Source organism: Narcine bancroftii, chromosome 12 (assembly GCF_036971445.1).
Source record: "Narcine bancroftii isolate sNarBan1 chromosome 12, sNarBan1.hap1, whole genome shotgun sequence".
NCBI classification, from domain to species: Eukaryota; Metazoa; Chordata; class Chondrichthyes; order Torpediniformes; family Narcinidae; genus Narcine; species Narcine bancroftii.
The window spans coordinates 20,379,290-20,399,306 of record NC_091480.1 but is presented as its reverse complement, the minus strand read 5'-3'; the positions used below and the strand labels follow the sequence as shown (position 1 = coordinate 20,399,306).

At 40.1% G+C, this 20,017-nt stretch overlaps 1 long non-coding RNA gene across 3 annotated transcripts in view; it reads left to right on the top strand.

Moving 5' to 3' along the window:
- Positions 1–20,017, top strand: part of LOC138747405 (uncharacterized) — a 300,059-nt gene that overhangs the window by 22,949 nt on the left and 257,093 nt on the right. For all 3 annotated transcript variants that reach the window (XR_011347478.1, XR_011347479.1, XR_011347480.1), the window contains exon 2: positions 4,891–5,011. This is a non-coding gene — a long non-coding RNA (uncharacterized lncRNA). The remainder of the gene's footprint in view (positions 1–4,890; positions 5,012–20,017) is intronic.

The following is a 20,017-nucleotide window of genomic DNA, read 5'->3' as shown; positions in this document are numbered from 1 at the left end:
AATATCAGTATATTAAAAATAAAAAAGACTCGTTTGGAAAAAAAAATGTCTACACGTGATAGAAATCACAAGTGATAGCCATTTGGATAGACTTCTTGAAAAGGAAAGCAGGTGTATGCTTCACTGATTTCAGTGGATTTACCAAGCATTCTAAAACTCAGATCTGACTCCTTGCTTTGTTAGTCTTTCAAAATGTTATCTCTTGTGGAAGTCACTTATTGATTTCACCTTGAGAGAAAAAAAATTAATATAGATTGAAGTTACTGCATTGCTCAGTCAGGCAAAGGGTGGCTCAATCCTTCCACCACATGAGTTAGATCACAGTGTGCTCAGAATATCAAAGGTTAGATTCTATGATCTCAGTGCTATTTTCATTTTGGTGCCTTAAATTCAATGTGCAACATTTTAATAATGAGCTCTCTCCGTATTTGATGTGGTGTCACAAAGACTTCACCACAATCAGTTTTAGGAATCTATCAGTTGGTCACGAAATAGCGAGGTATATGCCATTCATCAGAACGTGCATCTTTGAGTAGCAATGAAGAGGGCTCAATTATTTAATAAGTGAACAATGACAATTTTTATTAGATGGACCGACTTACTCTAGGACGTTGGATTTCACTCCTTTTCAATGTGACAAACCTGCCACATTTGGCCCTGAAGTCCATTCACTGAATTCCACCAGAAATCATAAAATTAGAAAAAAACCCACACACCTTTAGAAAATTATTTGGATGGTTTTCACCCAGATTGCTCAAAGGTGACCTCCTCGTTTCTAAACGCACTCTGCTGGAAGAACTCACCGGGCTGAACAGTGTCAGTGGGAGAGAAAAAAAATGGATGATACTTCGGCTCAAAACGTCATCCATGCTTTTTCTCCCACTGATCCTGCTCGATCCACTAAGTCCCTCCAGCAGGTTGTCTTCTGCTTCAGATTCCTGCCGTATCCTGGGCATCTCCACCTCCCCACTTCTTGCCGGCATCGACCCGCGGCGGGAGATTGCAGGTGCTGCACTTTTGTCGCTAATGTCCATGGGAAGAGAATAGTGTGTGAGAGAAACCAGAAGAGGTGAGGTGCCATGGTGAGGTGAGGTTGGGGGGGTGGCGTAATACAAAAAGAGTATTGATGTTGCCAAGGGCTTTGTGGGAGGAATGCAGACTCGGCGAAGTCGAGGTCGAGGTGCCACTTTGCTGTGAATATACAAGTCCTGTGGACAAATCAGTTCTGAGAAACACACCGATGGTTAGAGTTCAACTATTATGTGTCAGCTTCTTTCTTTAGCTTGATGCCGTTTTTAAAAGTTTGTTATGGAGACCCTTGGTTTCCAATACATACTGAATTATTAAGTATGCTTAATTTTTATGTCTAAAGGCCACAACACTGCCTTTACAGTGCAATCGCCTAAACTGTTTAATGAGGGTTTAGTCAAATGCATTCTTGCTGGAGATTTGGCACTGCAGTTGCCATCAACAAAGGGAATGAGAAGAAGACTAAATGAACTGACCCAGTATGTAAAAGTAGATGACACAATTTTCTTGTTTATTTTCATTGTGTGATGACATTGTTTAATGTATCATATATGTTGAATGTTGAGTGGGTCCCCCCACCCAACATTCACCACCCCTCCCCCCCCCGGTAAAGGAGGGAGGGAAGGGAGGGGGGATAAAGGGGTGAAAATGACACTGTGTATATTCATGAGGGAAATGTTTATGTGTATTTTGGTCAATATGGTTCATAGTGTGAAAAAAAAAATAAAAAAAAAACAAAGAGGGAACGACAGCCTGAAGTTCCCTAACTGAACTAAGGGGGATCCAAATTCTCAGCAAGGATAGAATGTCAAACTGGGAGACGCACAGAAGGCTGCAGATGTTGGAATCCGAAGCTCACCACACACTGATGAAGGAACTCAACAAGTCAAGCGACATCAGTGGGAGAAAAGAATGGCCAATGTTTCAAGCTGAAGCCCTTTATCAATGCTTGATTTGAATATACCCATATAAAGTTGACTATTCTGTGTTTGTAGTCAAAGAACTTGCTTGATTTTCATGTGAAGCAATACTTTATACCCCAGCCATAAAAGAAGGAAAGACGAGCTAATATATTTGATTATTTAAAATCTGTTCTATTTGGTACTGGGAACATGTTATAACCATAACATATAACCAAAACTCTGCATGTCAAACTGCATGAGTTTTTCAAGCTTTGTTGGGACCAAGGAAAACTGCCTCAGGACCTTCGTGATGCCACCATCATCACCCTGTACAATAACAAAGGCGAGAAATCAGACTGCTCAAACGACATGGGAATCACGCTGCTCTCCATTGCAGGCAAAATCTTCGCTAGGATTCTCCTAAATAGAATAATACCTAGTGTCGCCGAGAATATTCTCCCAGAATCACAGTGCGGCTTTCGCGCAAACAGAGGAACTACTGACATGGTAGCCCTCAGACAGCTCCAAGAAAAGTGCAGAGAACAAAACAAAGGGCTCTACATCACCTTTGTTGACCTCACCAAAGTCTTCGACACCGTGAGCAGGAAATGGCTTTGGCAAATACTAGAGCGCATCGGATGCCCCCCAAAGTTCCTCAACATGGTTATCCAACTGCACGAAAACCAACAAGGTCGGGTCAGATACAGCAATGAGCTCTCTGAACCCTTCTCCATTAACAATGGCGTGAAGCGAGGCTGTGTTCTCGCACCAACCCTCTTTTCAATCTTCTTCAGCATGATGCTGAACCAAGCCATGAAAGACCTCAACAATGAAGATGCTGTTTACATCCGGTACCGCACGGATGGCAGTCTCTTCAATCTGAGGCGCCTGCAAGCTCACACCAAGACACAAGAGAAACTTGTCCGTGAACTACTCTTTGCAGACGATGCTGCTTTAGTTGCCCATTCAGAGCCAGCTCTTCAGCGCTTGACGTCCTGTTTTGCGGAAACTGCCAAAATGTTTGGCCTGGAAGTCAGCCTGAAGAAAACGGAGGTCCTCCATCAGCCAGCTCCCCACCATGACTACCAGTCCCCCCACATCTCCATCAGGCACACAAAACTCAAAATGGTCAACCAGTTTACCTATCTCGGCTGCACCATTTCATCAGATGCAAGGATCGACAACGAGATAGACAACAGACTCTCCAAGGCAAATAGCGCCTTTGGAAGACTACACAAAAGAGTCTGGAAAAACAACCAACTGAAAAACCTCACAAAGATTAGCGTATACAGAGCCGTTGTCATACCCACACTCCTGTTCGGCTGCGAATCATGGGTCCTCTACCGGCATCACCTACGGCTCCTAGAACGTTTCCATCAGCGTTGTCTCCTCTCCATCCTCAAAATTCATTGGAGCGACTTCATCCCTAACATCGAAGTACTCAAGATGGCAGAGACCGACAGCATCGAATCCACGCTGCTGAAGATCCAGCTGCGCTGGGTGGGTCACGTCTCCAGAATGGAGGACCATCGCCTTCCCAAGATCGTGTTATATGGCGAGCTCTCCATTGGCCACCGTGACAGAGGTGCACCAAAGAAGAGGTACAAGGATTGCCTAAAGAAATCTCTTGGTGCCTGCCACATTGACCACCGCCAGTGGGCTGATATCGCCTCAAACCGTGCATCTTGGCGCCTCACAGTTCGGCAGGCAGCAACCTCCTTTGAAGAAGACCGCAGAGCCCACCTCACTGACAAAAGACAAAGGAGGAAAAACCCAACATCCAACCCCAACCAACCAATTTTCCCCTGCAACCGCTGCAACCGTGTCTGCCTGTCCCGCATCGGACTTGTCAGCCACAATCGAGCCTGCAGCTGACGTGGACTTTTACCCCCTCCATAAATCTTTGTCTGCGAAGCCAAGCCAAAGAAAGAAGAATAACCATATAACAATTTACATGACCTTCTAACAGTCGTGATATAAAAACTGCAAAATTGCCAATTCCATTCTTGCATTGAATAAAAGGTTTCTATCCCCACATTCTTTGTTACTGTTCATGAATTGAATTCTGAAGGGGAGAAGCCAGTGGAGATGGAAAAATAATCAAATACCGCAACTCAAAGACATCTAAGATGTTGGTGGGCAGCCTGAATGGACCCTGATGGAAAAGGCATCAAAAATGGCAGAGGGGCAATGTCCAGAGCCAGTCTCATTGCGAACGCAAGTCTAGGACTAACATATCCTTCAGATCTCTTTGTTTAATTGGATTTATCCCTGCTTCGAACTGACTCCCGGTTAACTACATTTACAAAGTCTTACATTGATGGAGAGATACTCTGTAGAAAGAGTCCCTCTGGTACATTAAGTCTGTGACTACCATCAACCATTTACACTAATCTCACATTAATTATTTATTATTTTCCCAAGGAACTACTTTGTTCTCCAAGGGTCTGCTGCAGGCTGTCACCAATAATTCCTGCAACCCTAATGAAAATTGGTTCTCCTCATATCTATGTGGGTTTCCTCCATGGACTCAGCTTCCTCCCACCATTCTAAAAATTTATAATTATCAAAACAATAACCAATAGTAGAGAAATATTATTTTCTGCTTCATATTAAAATGAGGGTCTGGTGCAGTATGGTGCACAATCCCTTTCTGAAATTAATCTTCTCTCTTCAAATTGCTACTTCTCTGATTCTCCAGGCAACAGACTTCTTCCTGAACCCTTCTCTCAACCCTGCATCCTCTCATCTAGGAAGCGATGAGATTTGGCCCTGCTTTTGTAGCTAGAGAACTCTCTCCTAACCCTGAGCTTAATGTGCACAGACCCATTTGTAGGCTGATTATTCCCTCATGCAAAGATCTTGCAAAAATATTTTCCAGTGTCTCTTTGATTGAAATGGCAAATTCTCCATTGCCTCCGAGGAATTTAAATACCATTTTATCAATGCTTCCTTTCAGATCTCCCTGGGGATTGAGTCTGATATGCAGTCACTCCAAGGATGTTTTTTCGAAGATGGGTGATGACGTTCAACGTGGAACAGCAGACTCTTCTAATAATGGGGCAGGAAGTGTCTGACAGGTATGTTCTTTCCCCGGGGTATCCATGTGTCCTTGAGGTTCTCATTATCCTGAATACTTCCTTCTTCACTCTGAGAGATCAAAGGCCAAATTCTTCAAGGAGACTTTTAGTACATCCATGAGTCTTCTTCGTTATCTCTTCCCATGATAGAGGGTAAAATAAAGACCTCAAAAGGAGGCTGAGGGCAGAACGAGTAGAGGTTTATAAAGTCATGAGGGACATGGATAAGGTAAAGAGAGACATTTAAAATAGTTTTTTTTTCTTGGGTAGGGATGTCTAAAACTGGAGGGCATAGATTTAAGGTGAGAGGGGGAAAGATTTAAAAAGGACCTGAGGGAAACCTTTTCACACAGAGGGTGGCGGGTGGTAGAGGTTGGGTTTTTTAAGTGATTCAGACAGGAGCACAGAGAGGAAACGTCCAGAGGGATATGGGCCAAATGCAATGAAGATCTGGTGGACCTCCTGGCCAGCATATACAAGTTGAGCCAAAGGCCTGTTGCTATGCTGTACAACTCCTGGCTCTATAATAAGCTGTCTGCTCAGAAACCTGATATCAATTTGTTCATAGCTCCAGTAAGATTGTCAATTTTTGTTGATGAGACCTTGAGAGAACCGTAGGTACTCCAGGTCTCAGCCACATAAATAAGGCCAAGGATCACCACTCTAAGCTCCCGTCGATCACAACACCACAGATGATCAGGTAGGTTTATTATTTTATCCAGGAGAATTTCAAATGTGTTTGCCACACTCATTGAAACCACTATAATTCAAATGATTTTTCCTATTTATTCAATCTGTGGAATTTGAATCCTTTGAAAATTTACACCACATTTTGTGACGTGCTATATCCTGTATTTAATGCAGTTCAGAAGCTGTCATTCTGTGAACGAATTCGGAGGTGAGAGCCAGCCACATTCTCCCCCGTTGGAATGCTCAGTGTATAAGTTTTTCTTGTTCACTGGGGAAGCAAAAAGAAAAACGTCGAGTGAATCGTATATATCCCCTGTGAAAATGATACCTCATTCTCCCCATGAACTAGAGTTTGTGTCCAAGGTGTGTGTGTTTTTATGTACACTATGTATTAAGAACTCAAGGACCTTTTAAGCAGAAAACCAGTCAATGAAATAATGAAGTCAATAGTAAAGGCACGGTTGTAAATTCTGAAATGAATACTGTGTGGATTTTAAAAAATTCACAATAAATTATTCACAAAGAAGAAAACCTTTCAAAGTCTTTTCACACCCATAGTATCAATCATATCTATATGTTCCCATCAATGTACATTTTTACATTTTTCCTCTAAATACATCATTATCAACCCTGTGGCATCTTACTGCTTCTCCCCTCTTTGTTGTTTGAGGGCCTTCCCCTTGATCTCAGCCCTTCAAAACCCAGTAATGGGAGGACTCTAGACTGTGGTCCTTTCCCACAGCAACCCCTGTGCGTCCCTTAGCACATACTCCGGCAGCCAGGAATGTGCAGTCGGCCACATTCCATCACCGACAATACTGTGTGGACTTTCGGTTGGGCGTGATACAGAGTAGTTGTATCTATCGCAGCTCTGTGCTTTCAGTATTCTTTTTTCCCTTGTTTATCTTTTTAAAACTTTTGAAGAGGTGTTGAATTTCATATTTTGTGTTTTTATCTAAGTTGAAATGGATGCAAGGAGTGGCAAGATTGGAAAAAAAGAAAAAAAAAAGAAATTCCGACCATTAGCACAAAAGGCCAAATTAAAAAGAAACCTTTTTAAAATTATGTGGTTTATGTTGTATTTCACAAACTATAACAGGGATATAGGGCAGGTAATTGCTAAAATATGAGTACTTTTTAAATTGGTGTTCCGGGGTCCTGAGGCTGGGCACGCCATCTTGATTCCTGTGTGAATGCGTAAGTCTTCAGTAGGCACATGGGCAGTAGTTTAATGTTTTGGAGTTCAGTTACTGCATGCGTGAGAGTTACGAACGTGATTTTAATATCGTCAGGGCTCTAATCAAACTCCAAATCGCGAACCCACCGAAGGCACCAACTGAAGACTCATGCTTGTGCACAGGGATCAAGATGACCATGCCCAGCCCCGGTACCCCGGAACGCCAACTAACAAGGTAAGCATGGACCAGAATGTGGAAAGATTCAAGATTCGCCAAGATCAATCAACAAATTTAGGAAGCTTTAAGTTGTTATCGTCAAACGTATGATGAAAAAAAATTTAATTAAAAAGTTTGCTTTATGGCTTCGGTACTCCACGCATGCAGGCCAATTCCGACTTGCGTCCATTCCGAGATACGACTAATTCCTTGGTCCCCATTACATTCTTAAGTTGGGGACTACCTGTCCTTTGAAGCACTTGAGCAGGTCAAAACATTGATTGCTGAAGAATTTAATATTCTAACTGCTAGGTTTTTGGCATTGGAAAATTGACTTGCATCGGTCTGTCGTTCTATTGACAAACAAGGTGAGCGTTTGCCCTCAACAGAATCTAAATGATTTGAGTAACCAGGGTTGTCACCTGGAAGATAATAACGAGAAGTTAACAGCAAGAATTATCGATTTGGAACGTCGAAGTTGACAGCAGAATCTGTGGATTGTGAGCTTGGCTGAAGATACTGGAGCTCACCTGCTGGTAATGGTGTTTGGGAAAGAGGTATTCCTGACACCACTGGAGCTTGACCCAGGGCATCATTCACTATTGTCAAAACCTATATAGGGGAAAAAAAACACATTTGGTGGTTACACGCCAACACCACTATCAAACGAAGGAACCTGCTGATCCTTGAAACCTATCATCATGGTACACTGCAAACAATTTAGAGTCGTGGAAGATTATTCTCCCGAAGTTATGAAGCAGCAGGCCATTTACAGGGAAGTTACGTTAGAGCTATTCAAGCATGGGTTTAAGCTTTCATTGCAGCTTCCAGCATGTCCTCACATTTCTCTTCCCAGCTAAATGGTTTCATACACTGGATGAGGCTTGGGAGAACACTTGTAAACCTCCAGCTCCAAATCTTGAAAGACATCTTCTCTTTCTTTTTTTCTGTTGAATGGTTGATTTGGACTGATGATTGAACTTTAATACGTTAGAGGTTCATTAATTTGTTTTTAAAAAGCATTGTTCTGCAAATTGATTTAATTTGGAGTGGTTAAAGGGAAGGAAATCGATGCATGCTAATTGTATTTGCAGTTAAGACTTTTTTATTAAAATGGAATATAATTTTTTAATCCTTTTTGAAGACTTTTTGAGAACCTCATGTCTTCAAACATTTTTCGATGTGTTTTGTGATTTGGCCTAAACATGACTTTTTTTTAGTCTGTTATGAACAGCTGTGGGGATAATGTTTGTTATTTTGCTTTTGAGCAGGAACAACTAATCTCTACTGGAAGATAGTGGGTCTCTAGAGTTATTAACTAGTGCGCTGTTGGTCTACTTGCCAGCCTTAGGGGGTCAGGACTGGAGGGGATGGGGTTGGGTTCAAGGGTGCTTCTGTTTTGCATTGCTATGCTGCTTCATTGTTACAGTTTTTTTAGTTCCAGCTTTTGGAGTTGTACTTTTTGGTCGAACAGGGCCAGAGGTTATTGTTTATGTTACACAAACGTGGCTCTGCACCTACACACAGGAATTTTTGAAATTTATATGACTGTTAGTATTTATTTTTTATAACTGAGTGTTCATGGCTAATTCTATTAATTTCCTCAGTTGGAATGTAAAATGGTTTGAATCATCCAGTAAAATGAAGAAAAGTGGCTTCACATTTAAAACAACTTAAAGCTGCAATTATATTTTAACAGGAGAGACAGGTTTATGGCAGTGATGCTTTGTGCCTGATGTTGTAGTGGAAGCGGCAGCACTATTATTCTTCCTTTCAAGCTAAACATAGAGGGGTATTGATCCTTATTAATCAAAATATTTCCTTTAGTATGCATAATGTTGCTTTGGATTTTAACAGTCATTTTGTTATTGCTTCATGATAAAATGATGTTTTCATAAATGTTTATGCTCCTAATGTTGATGGTCTGGGGTTTTTTGAGTTTTCTTTTCATTCTTGGCTGGATTTAAATTTATATTAGCTTATTCTAACCCTGCCTCATTAAACAAATCTGCCTTCTTAATATATTCTTTTCTATTGGATTATGGCATTTCAGATATCATATTTAATCCCCTTTATCAACTTTATTTGCATGACGATATTTTACAGAAATGGTAGAGGGAGGGTATTCAAAGTTTTAAGGATATTCTGCATCAGTTGAGCAGCTTTTTGCTAAATTTAACTTGCCCAAACCTCAATTTTTTTTAGATATTTGCAAGTCCAGCATTTTCTTGAATCACAGTTTTCTGATTTTCCACGAGAGTCTGAATCAAATTTTGTAGAATTAGCTTTTTTTAGTTTAATGCCTTCTCGTAAATGTTTGAATGTCTATTATTTATGAGAAATTGTTATGTTTAAAACAGACTTCATTAGTTAAAATTAAAAATACTTGGGAACAGGATTTAAATTTGACGGTATTAGATGTGGATTGGGACACAATTCTTAAATTGGTTAATAGCTCTTCGTTATGTGCCTGTCTTCGTTTATTACAATTTAAGGTGGTACTTAGAGTACATATGTCTAAGGTTCAATAAATTTGACAGGTATAAGAGCAGAGAAGCATCATATGTTCTGGATTTATTCTAGTCTAGAAAAATTCTGGAGAGAGGGTTTCTGCACTTTGTCTACAATTTTTAATATAGATTTGGAACAGAATCCTTTGGTGGCCCCCTTCTATACAATGGGAGGGAATGATTCTTCTTTGTCATGCTCTCTCTTTTGGCGGGACATGTGACTTTACTTCGATGGAAGGATGCTACCCCGCCTGCTCATGATCAGCGGTTACGTGACATCATGTCTTGTTTGAATATGGAAAAGATTCGTTATTCAGTTAATAATTCAGATACAAGATTTCAGACGCTGCAGGGCTCATTTATGACTCACTTTCTTATAATTTCATTTCCTGACATTTTTTTTCATGTTCTTTTTCCTTTTTTTTCTTTCTTTGTTTTATCTTTTAAAATTAATCATATATAACATCTGGCGACGCTGTTAGGGAGGGATACTGAGATTTTGCTTTTTGTTTTGTTTCTCCTATTTAATTATTTTCCTTTTTTTCTCTTTTTATATCATTAGTTAAAAAAATACTATCTGGACTGTGAATTATAGATATGTTTCACAATTTACATTTGTTTTTGATATACTGATTGTTTTATTAAATATGTGCAACTATCCATATTGACTCATTGTATTGTATAATTATTATAAGCACTTTATTAAAATCAATAAAAATATTTTTAAGAAGTACAGTGGTAGTTGTGGGTCTGAAATGGAAGCAGAAATAAATTGAGAGCATAGAGCATCTGTGAAGAGTGAGAAGCAATAATAAAAGGCCCAAAATAGGTGAGGAAATATGTAGCAATTTTAACTTGCATGCTCTTAGTTGTGATTAATTAATTCGGCAGTCTGAGGCGTGGAAAAACCGTGCTGTGAGCTGCAAATCACTACTAATTGCGAGACAATTTACAGTTGCTCTGTTGTTAATCCTTAAAAATAAGAGCAAGCCATTCTAATTTTCTGCCTTTCTATTAATCTCCTTTTTAATGTCTTTCTGCAAATGATTTCAATCTATTTCGGCCACTCCTCACTTTTATTGGCTACTCGCTTTGTTTTTCAAATGTTAAATTCAGATATACACCGTGGCAACAGGCCCTTCCGGCCCACAATCCCCGTCCCACCCAATTACACTAAAGTGACCTACACCCCCCCCCCCCCCCCATACGATTTGAAAAGTTGGAGTGGTCTGTTGACTTTTATACTCACCAAGTGCCTGGATACTCCATTTCTTGCTTTCAGGAAGGTAGACTTATGTTGGATGTGAAAGAAAATCCAATATCCTGTTACATCATGAAATTCAAGCAAATTCTCTGATTATGAATTTCAAATCTAAATAGATGCATTGCTTTCGTCCATTAGAAACTATCATCCACTTCATGAATACGTGATCCTTTTGGCAGATGAAACTTGATGAGGCAAGTTTGAGACTGTACACTTGCAATACTCCACAAGGAAGATACCGGTTTATTCGGCTACCATATGGGATCGTGTTCGCATCAGAAGTTAACCATAAAACCATCCACATGATCTTTGAAAATATACCTGGAGTTGAGACCATAATGGATGACATCGTTGTACAGGGGTCCACCAAGAATAAGCACGATACACGACTAAAGCAAGTATTTGACATGACAAGGAATGTCAATTTGAAATTAAATAAAGAGAAATGTGAGTTTAGCCTAAAGACACTGATCTTCATAGGAGATGAACTGGGAGTGAAGTCTGATCCAAGAAAGACATCAGCCATTGAGAATTTTGTGAGGCCCCAAAACAAAGAGGAGGTGAGACGTTTCTTGGGGATGGTGACTTACCTGGGTGTTCATCCCTCGTCAGTTGACTGTGTCAGCACCACTTATGTCATGCCTTGAGCAGAAAAATGAGTGGATCTGGTTGGATGTGTAAGAAGAGTGTTTCCAGGCTCTCAAAAAAAAAAGATAGAATGTGTAACCAAGCAATCTCATTTTGTGTGGCTAATTTACAACAAACAGAAATGGTTATTAATATGTTAGTAGCAATAATGGATCTGTTTTCTGAACTGAATGTATTTCTTTACGTATGGGCATAATTTCTATTCTATTCAATTTAACAGGATACTTCAGCACTTTGGAAATGAATTTTATCTATTACTTGTGATAAACCATATTCATGCCTCAATTATTTTCTCTGCTTTGATAGAATTAAATCATTGGGTGATTATTACATTCAAAACAACCTATTCTAATTAAATTGTCAGCATGCCATGAGAAATATTAGGTCAATCAATTTCTCCAAAAGCAGTTGTATCTTGCTCCATGCTCATAAACCATATTTATGGCCCACTCTGTTTCAATGGCCTGCCCAATGCCAACTGCAGTATGTTTTCTCCAGCATTGGATCTAACTGCAAAAAAAAGGACAAAATAGGTATCAAGGATGGAAAAAAACCCACAATAAATCTTAGTTCACATTTGTTGTGAGTCAAAAATCTTGATGACCTATAAATAGTTAATATCAAGAGAGTGGAGAGATCAAGTTCCTTGGAGTTCACTTAACTCGTCACTCTTCTGTGCAACTGATTAACAAATCCAGGGAAGATATGGTGAATGTTAGATATCTGAAACCAATGAATCTTCAGTGATCACAAACTGAGAGGGCAACTTTAAATCTTAGTTGATAAATTTATGTGCACTACACCAGAAAATAAAATTGCAAAGACAATAATCGCTTTGAAGTGCCATTGTGCAGGTTTCTGGGAGAGAGTTAGTGGTAATTGGGAAAGGACCTGTTTGGAGCAATGTTTTTATGTTGCCCTGCACTGTGAGAGTAACAACCTGAGTCTCAATGTGGACAAGATCAAGGAGGTGATCGTAGATTTCAGGATCACCAGGAACAACCACTCTCCACTAAACATCAAGAGAGTGGAGAGATCAAGTTCCTTGGAGTTCACTTAACTAGTCACCTATCATGGACATTCTACATCTCCTCACTTGTCAGGAAGGTGCAACAGTGACTGCACTTTCTGAGAGAACTGAAGAGGGCAAGGCTATCAGCCACCATAATGACCACCTTCTATAGATGCTCTATCAAGAGCATCCTGGCCGGCTGCATCACAGTGTGGTGCAGATGCTGCATAGAAATTGATCGAAGATCAATCCACAGGACCATAAGAGTGGCAGAGAGGATCACTGGCGTCTCCTTCCACCGCGCCCCCCCCCCCCCCACCCCATCAACGTGATCTCGCGGGATCATTGTCTGAAAAGGGAGGGGAAAAATCACTGAGGACCTGTTCCACCCTGTTCACAGCATCTTTCAGCTGCTCCCATTGGGGAAAAGATACAGGAATCTCAGAGCCAGCACCACCAAGCTGAGGAACAGCTTCTTCCCACGGGCAGTGAGAACTGAATGACCAAAGGAACTGTTCACACTAACCATCTGAGACTTTTCTATTCATGAAACAATATTTATTTATTTATTTGTATAGATGAAATGCTTGTCCTGCATATGTATTATTTGTCTGTATGTGTGCTACGTCTGGTTGTGCATCTGCGTGTTTTGGACCAAGGACCGGAGAATACTGAACTTGTGCAATCAGATGACAGTAAACTTGACTGCTTTCTGGGCGTCTGGCTCACCTAAATAACATCAAGAGTTGTATGATTATGAAAATGTGTTCCTGGCAAGGTGTTACACCAGATTGATTTTAATAATGACTGGTGATGTTCATTCCCAAGCACATCAGGAACCTTGCTTCAGGATCCTTGCAGCCCACCTCTGCTGAGATACGCCACGTATGAGGCTTTGTTGCTCATTGCTGCTTTGCAGAAGACAAAGGAAGCTTTTCTGGCAAGGTGGTCAATGGAAATTTTGCTCTTGGCTCCTCTACCAGTTAAAGGAGCCGGGTTGCAAAGTTTTTGAAGCAAATATTGCTTGCTTTCTTAAGATTATGGAAAACACCTTTAGAAAGATCAGAGGGCAACACAGTTCCATGTGGTGGTTAGTACTGTTTGTAAGGAGTTTGTACAGTTTCCCTGTGACTGCACAGATTTCCTCTGGGTGCCAATTTCCTCTCACTGTTCGAAACATATGGGTGTTGTAGGTCAGTTGGGTGTAATTGGGCTCGTGGGCCAGAAGGGCCTGCTACCATGCTGTATGTCTAAATTTAAAATTTAAGCATCAGAATATTAGTGTATCCTAGAATCTGGTAGCAATAGGAAGGAAAAGTGGTTCACTTTGGTGGCATGTATCCCTAGTCTTAATATTACTATGTTAGCTAGGGAATCAATTAGATGGCCCTAACTGCCAAGCTAATATTTTATTGCTATAGGAACTATGCAAGAATCACCGCCGATTGACAGTCAATCAATCGATTGATTGCGGGTGCCCAACCGCACCTTAGTGGGATTGTTCAAGCAAGGCCTGAGGTTTAATTTTGGTCAAGGATAGGATGCCTGTTTCTGCTTTGCTGTTGAAGGTAGGCCTCACATACTTTTATTTCTCTACTTGTAAACTTTTGGGGCATCTTGTGGACACATTAAAGTGCAAAACAATTTTGTGCTTCTTTTTCTGTCTTGTGATAGATCAACATTTTTGTGTTTATTTTTCTGTGTCGCAAGCACTTTTTCAGGAGCGTCAATAACAATTATAAAATCAGACCATTACGTGCAGGTGGTGGATAATTGAAACAGCATTGACTTACTGCTTTCTCATTATGGGAAGGTCTTGCTTTATCAGTCTTTACTAGGTCATCTCTTAAGGACTCATTTTTAAATGAGAATTCTTCATCAGATACACTGTTCTTATCAACTAAAACTCAGAGGACGGCTATGCAGATTGAAACGTGCTTATGTCTCGTGTAGTTTATGCTTAAATAAAGATTATTGATGGTGGAATGTTTAAATCACAAGCCAGATGCAGGATTACGAATTGCTGAATCATCCTTCCGCGACGTCCAAGTTGTGGCAAATTTATTACAACAGCTTTTTTTATGATATGAAATAAAAAGAATGTGTTTACATCTTTTAAAATATAAACTAAACAGACAAAGGTGAATAGCTAAATTCATTCAAGCCAGAAAGATCCACCTACACTTGTAGATCTTCCTTCTGGAGAGAATCCCTTGTGAAAATCAACGTCATTTCTATTGAACTGCAAAAGCATTCATTGTCATAGATGATTTTTAGTTTTCAATACTTGTCAGCTGCATCAGAAACAGTATTCAAAATAGTTCAAAAAAAGATTTACTTTCATGGGAGTTCTAAGTTACCTTTAAGAGGTAGATAAATATCACTGTTATTTACATTAACTGGATGAAAAATGTCATTCAGGTCAGAATTTCTGCTTCAAATCACCTGCAGGCTTTTCTGTTAGGTGAGGAAATGTCAGCTTTATTTATTTCTATTTACTTGGAATGCCTGATTAAGGATTAAAAATTGGTTGCAGGAGTGCCAAGGACCTTTATGAACTCGTTAACATACCTGTTCACCTCAGTTTTTAATTTACCTTACGGAGAAAGAATAGTGCTGTTCCTTGGTATTAAATTACAGGCTCAGCCAACTAAAATAAAGTGCATTTGTCACCAGGCAGAGAGATGCGAGATGCTTGCTTGCAGGACAATTTTGAACTCCTTCCCAGCATGCACCGTTCATGGTTCAAAATCTACAGTACAGATTAGAGATTCATCCCAGGTCATCTTATCCTTGAGAGTTGATGCACTCTTGCATACTAAATACTTCAACAGAAAGTTCAATGACAAATAAACAAAATTACCCAGGGATAATGGAACAGTTTGTCAGTTCATCTGCACTTAACTCTTTCTTTCAGTTTTGGCCAAATAAAAATGAAGGTAGAGAAATTAGAACAGGATGATATATATACAATATTATTGTTAAAGCATATATACTAATTAGGCAAACACAAAATAATTTAATGGGATAAAACAAAAAAGAAACAATGGAATGTTAATCAGCATTACAGTTGAAATGTCAAATGCAGGTGGTTTAAGCATAATGATTACTTTACTCTTGCAAATTCCACTACTAGTTCTTGTTGGAGGAAGCACATTGATATCATGACGTAGTTGATATATTTACAAATCATTTACTTTCCTGGAAAGAAAAAGTAGAACATGAAAGTCTGCAGACATCATGGTTGAAGTACGAACACAGTGCTGGAGAAACTCAGCAGATCAAACAGTGTACTTTATGTAGCAAAGATAAAGGTAACCTTGAAGGGTTCAAGCTGAAATGTTGGGTATATATCTTGATCTTAGCTACTTAAAGTACACTGTTTGATCTGCTTCGTTTCTCCCGTGTTGAGTTTTTACTTTTCTTTAAAATTTGGAGTCAGATTTTGTGGAAAAACACCAGTGGTTCCATGGAAATATGAAGGTTGAGGTTCATGCACAAATGAGGAAGTCCTGAATGTAAAAGGGGGCTGTAACTACGGCAAAAGGAAGTTGTTTAAATGTTCTCTTGCACATTTTAAAAGCTTCCATTTTTTAAAATCGTTTTTATATATATTTAATTTGATTGTTAATGTCTTGTATGCCATTGAATGTTTCTGAATGCCAGAGATATTCAAAAGTTTCAGCTAAGAGGGGCATGCTTGTTTGGTTGTACTTTTTGAACATTCTTCCAGGTGGATCATGTTCTGCTCCCCATTTATCCACCATGTAACAGCATCTATGCACACAAGGGGCACAGAGTCTACTCGTTGAGGCCAGCTTGCTGGTGACAGCAAATTCTGGGTTACAATATTTTCCCCTCAAGCTTCAGGGGTTTTATTTTATAGCTGTTTATAACTGTATACACTGTTGTATCTTAGGGCAACACAGCTAAAGTAGTGCAATGCTGCTATAGTGCCAGCGACCCAGGAGGTAAACCAGTACAGAGTGTAAGGAGTTTATACTGTTCTCCATGTCTGCGTGGGTTTCCTCCAGGTGCCTCGGTTTCCTACCACTCTTCCAAACATACCAGGGTTGTAGATCATTTGGGTGTATTTGGGCGGCATGGGCTTGTGGTCTGATACGGTTCGTGGCTGTTGTTATGTCGAAGTTTTAAAAAAAAACAATTGCAAAGTAGAGAAGACTACATCACAGAAAATTAGTAACAGTAGGTTTTTTTTTCTTAACTCCAACCTCCCTGTGATATTGGCCTTTCTTTTAGTCTTAAATGAGACAGATTTTTTAAAATAAATCAACTCAGAAAATGCTGGAAACAACTGGCAGGTTAGACATAATTTGCACAAAGATAAAGTTAGTATTTCAGGTCAAAGACCTTCTTCAGGATTGATGTATTGTTTTGGGGGAATTTTAACTGAGGCAAGTAGCTTGACACTTTACAATTCTCGTGACGTATCCTGTGACAGATCCCGCAGATCTTTACACTTACCACATTCAGCATACTTCACTCTCTGATAACTGCAATATTGTGCAAGGAGTCACTGAGGCAGGATAAATATTAAGATCTGAGAATTAACTCATTTATTTGGCTGCAACGTTTGCACACTTTTGCAAAATGTAAAGCATCAGTGATTAGCAGACTTGAGATATAGTTGGAGGCCACATAACACACCAGTCAGAACTCGGTGAGGAACTAAATGATGGAATTAGCCCATAAAATTGTTAGTTGTCATTTTTATGCCTGTTATCCTTGTATTAGTATGAACGTTTGCACTATATAATGTCGCCGCAAAACACCGAATTTCATGACTTGTTCATGACAATAAATTCTGATTCTGGTTTTCTGGGTAATTTCAAACTTTCCCTGGTCATAGGGTGCTTTTTGACATCCTGAGCTTGTGAAATGCTTCAAAAATGCAAATGATTATTTACTTCATTGGTCAGCGACAAAAATCAGGATGGGATCACTTTTGTAAATTGACTTCATTTCTTTCAAAATGATGTATGCAGTTAATTTACATTATTACCCTATTATTGTGGCACATTATTATGTGACTGCTAGACTTTAAAAATGAACATTGTATATTCAATCATATATTTAATTAATCAGCATTTTCCACATTGCTTAAGGCACTCTCCATATCAAACAAGGATTAGATCAAATGATGCCAAAGTCAAGCAGCCTTCACTTTACTGCAGCAAAATGAGCTGTTAGCTTGAGGGGAAAATAAATCTAAGCCCATGAATTGAAAATTCATGGAATGAGCTTTGCTCATACCTTGATGAAGGGCATAAGCCTGATTGTGGTTATGTGTCGCTACCGTCGCTCTCTTTTCTTTCTTCTCTTTGGCTTGGCTTCGCGGACGAAGATTTATGGAGGGGGTAAATGTCCACGTCAGCTGCAGGCTCGTTTGTGGCTGACAAGTCCGATGCGGGACAGGCAGACACGGTTGCAGCGGTTGCAGGGGAAAATTGGTTGGTTGGGGTTGGGTGTTGGGTTTTTCCTCCTTTGCCTTTTGTCAGTGAGTCGCTATATATGCACTGTCTGACCTGCTGAGTTTCTCCAGCATTGTGTTTTTACTTCATTCATGGTGTTGTGTTTTACTCCCATGAATTCAATCTCTATCTAACTGTTCTGCCAACATTAAGTTTGTCTCTGAGGCCATCTGAACATCACCTTCTGAGAAGAACTTCTTTGGGTTAAATTAATGATGTGAAGCTCAGTCATTGGCACAGGGGCAGATTAATAATCCAGTTTGTCGCTTTCCCTATCCCTGTGTCTCCTTTCCTCCACCTCTCCACCCTCTTCCCTCCCCATCACTTCTCAGCCTTTTACTCTTCTGTCTTCCCACCCATGGCCATCGACTACCTTCTGCCTGTGGGCCGGTGCTCTTCCCCCCTGCCCCTACCCCACCCTTTTTTTCAGGAGCCTGCCTGCTTTTGCTCATACCTTGATGAAGGGCTCAGGCCCGAAACATCGGTGACGTATCTTCGCCACATAAAGGACCCTGCATTTCCTGCTGAGTTTCTCCAGCACCTTTATGTATTGAACTACAATCACAGATTCTGCAGACTTTCTTGGTTCACTCAATAATACTGGACAACAATTTTTTTCAAAAGATTAGGGATTATGATAGACAACTTCAAGCTCAACATGAAGATAATTTCATATTTGCTGCATCACGTAGGAAGTTGGAGAAACATTAAATTAACTTTTATTGAGTTTAGCCTGTTTACTCGCAAAATGACGCTGACACATCGCGTTAGTTCAACCGACCTAAAAATGTTTCGCTGCTGATTTTTATTTGTTCTCAGGATCTGATGTTATTATTTCTCTCTCCGTATTGGACAGTCAATTTGTTTACATTTCTTTATTTGTTTACATGTAGACGTATCTTCTCGAGTACAGTTTTTTTGCCCTACCAATAAGTGGTAATTCTGCCTCATCCGCAGGAAAAAGGATCTCAGGGTTGTATGTGACGTCATGTATGTCCTCTAACAATAAATCCAAACTTTACCTTTTTTAATGATATACAAAACTTTGTATCATATGCAGCTCTAATCACTAAGACCGATGTGATTAAGCCACAGTGGGGGCTGCTTGGCAGAAGTGTGGTTGCTTTAGAAGGAGAGATTAATCAGGCTCTCTGTTTCTTTCGTGCGAAGGAGGTGAGAGCTGATGTAATAGAAGTTTATAAAATGTGAGAGGAATAGGTAGAGTCATGAGAAATTTTCTGTCCACAACTAGATGGTACAGCTTTAAGGTGGGAAGGAGGAGGTTTAAAGAGGAGTACATAGTGTCTGAAATGAGCTGCCAGAGGAAATAATAAAGGGAAAAACAGCAATACCCTTTAAAGAGGCATCTGGAGTTTAATTAGGTATTTGATAAGTCAGGGGATCAAGGGAGGCAGGGAGAAGGCTGAGGAGTGGGGCAGAGTGGGAGGATGGATCAGCTCTTGATGGAATAGCGGAGCAGACTCGATGGGCCTACTTCTGCTCCTCTATCTTGTGATCTTGTGAATGAGCTAGGCATGGAGGAACATGACAATGGTCAGGTGAATGGGATTAGTACGGATGGGCCCAGTTGTTAGATAGGCCAAAGGACCTGTTTCTATATTCTGTGACACAACGCCGTTCCTCTGTGAGTACCCCAACAGAGAAACCCACGTGGAAATTCCAGGAAGCCTGATATAAAGTATTGACTAATTAGCATTGACTTACAGTAAAGAGGAAAACAAAAGTAAAACCATGCCATATCATTCTTGGTTTCAGATATTGAGGCACCTTTGCATTTCTCCAGGGAACAGGGCAAGCAGTAGCCAATCAGGGATCCTGAAATGAATCTGGGGAGCTCAAGGTGTACCTGTGCAGCACAATTTCCCAACATGATAGGTGCAGATAGAACAAATGCAAGCACCTCTTTCTACTGAGGTTTGGTGAGATAAAACTGGAGGACGTGGGTTGAGGATGAAGGGTAAAAGTTTAAAGGGAA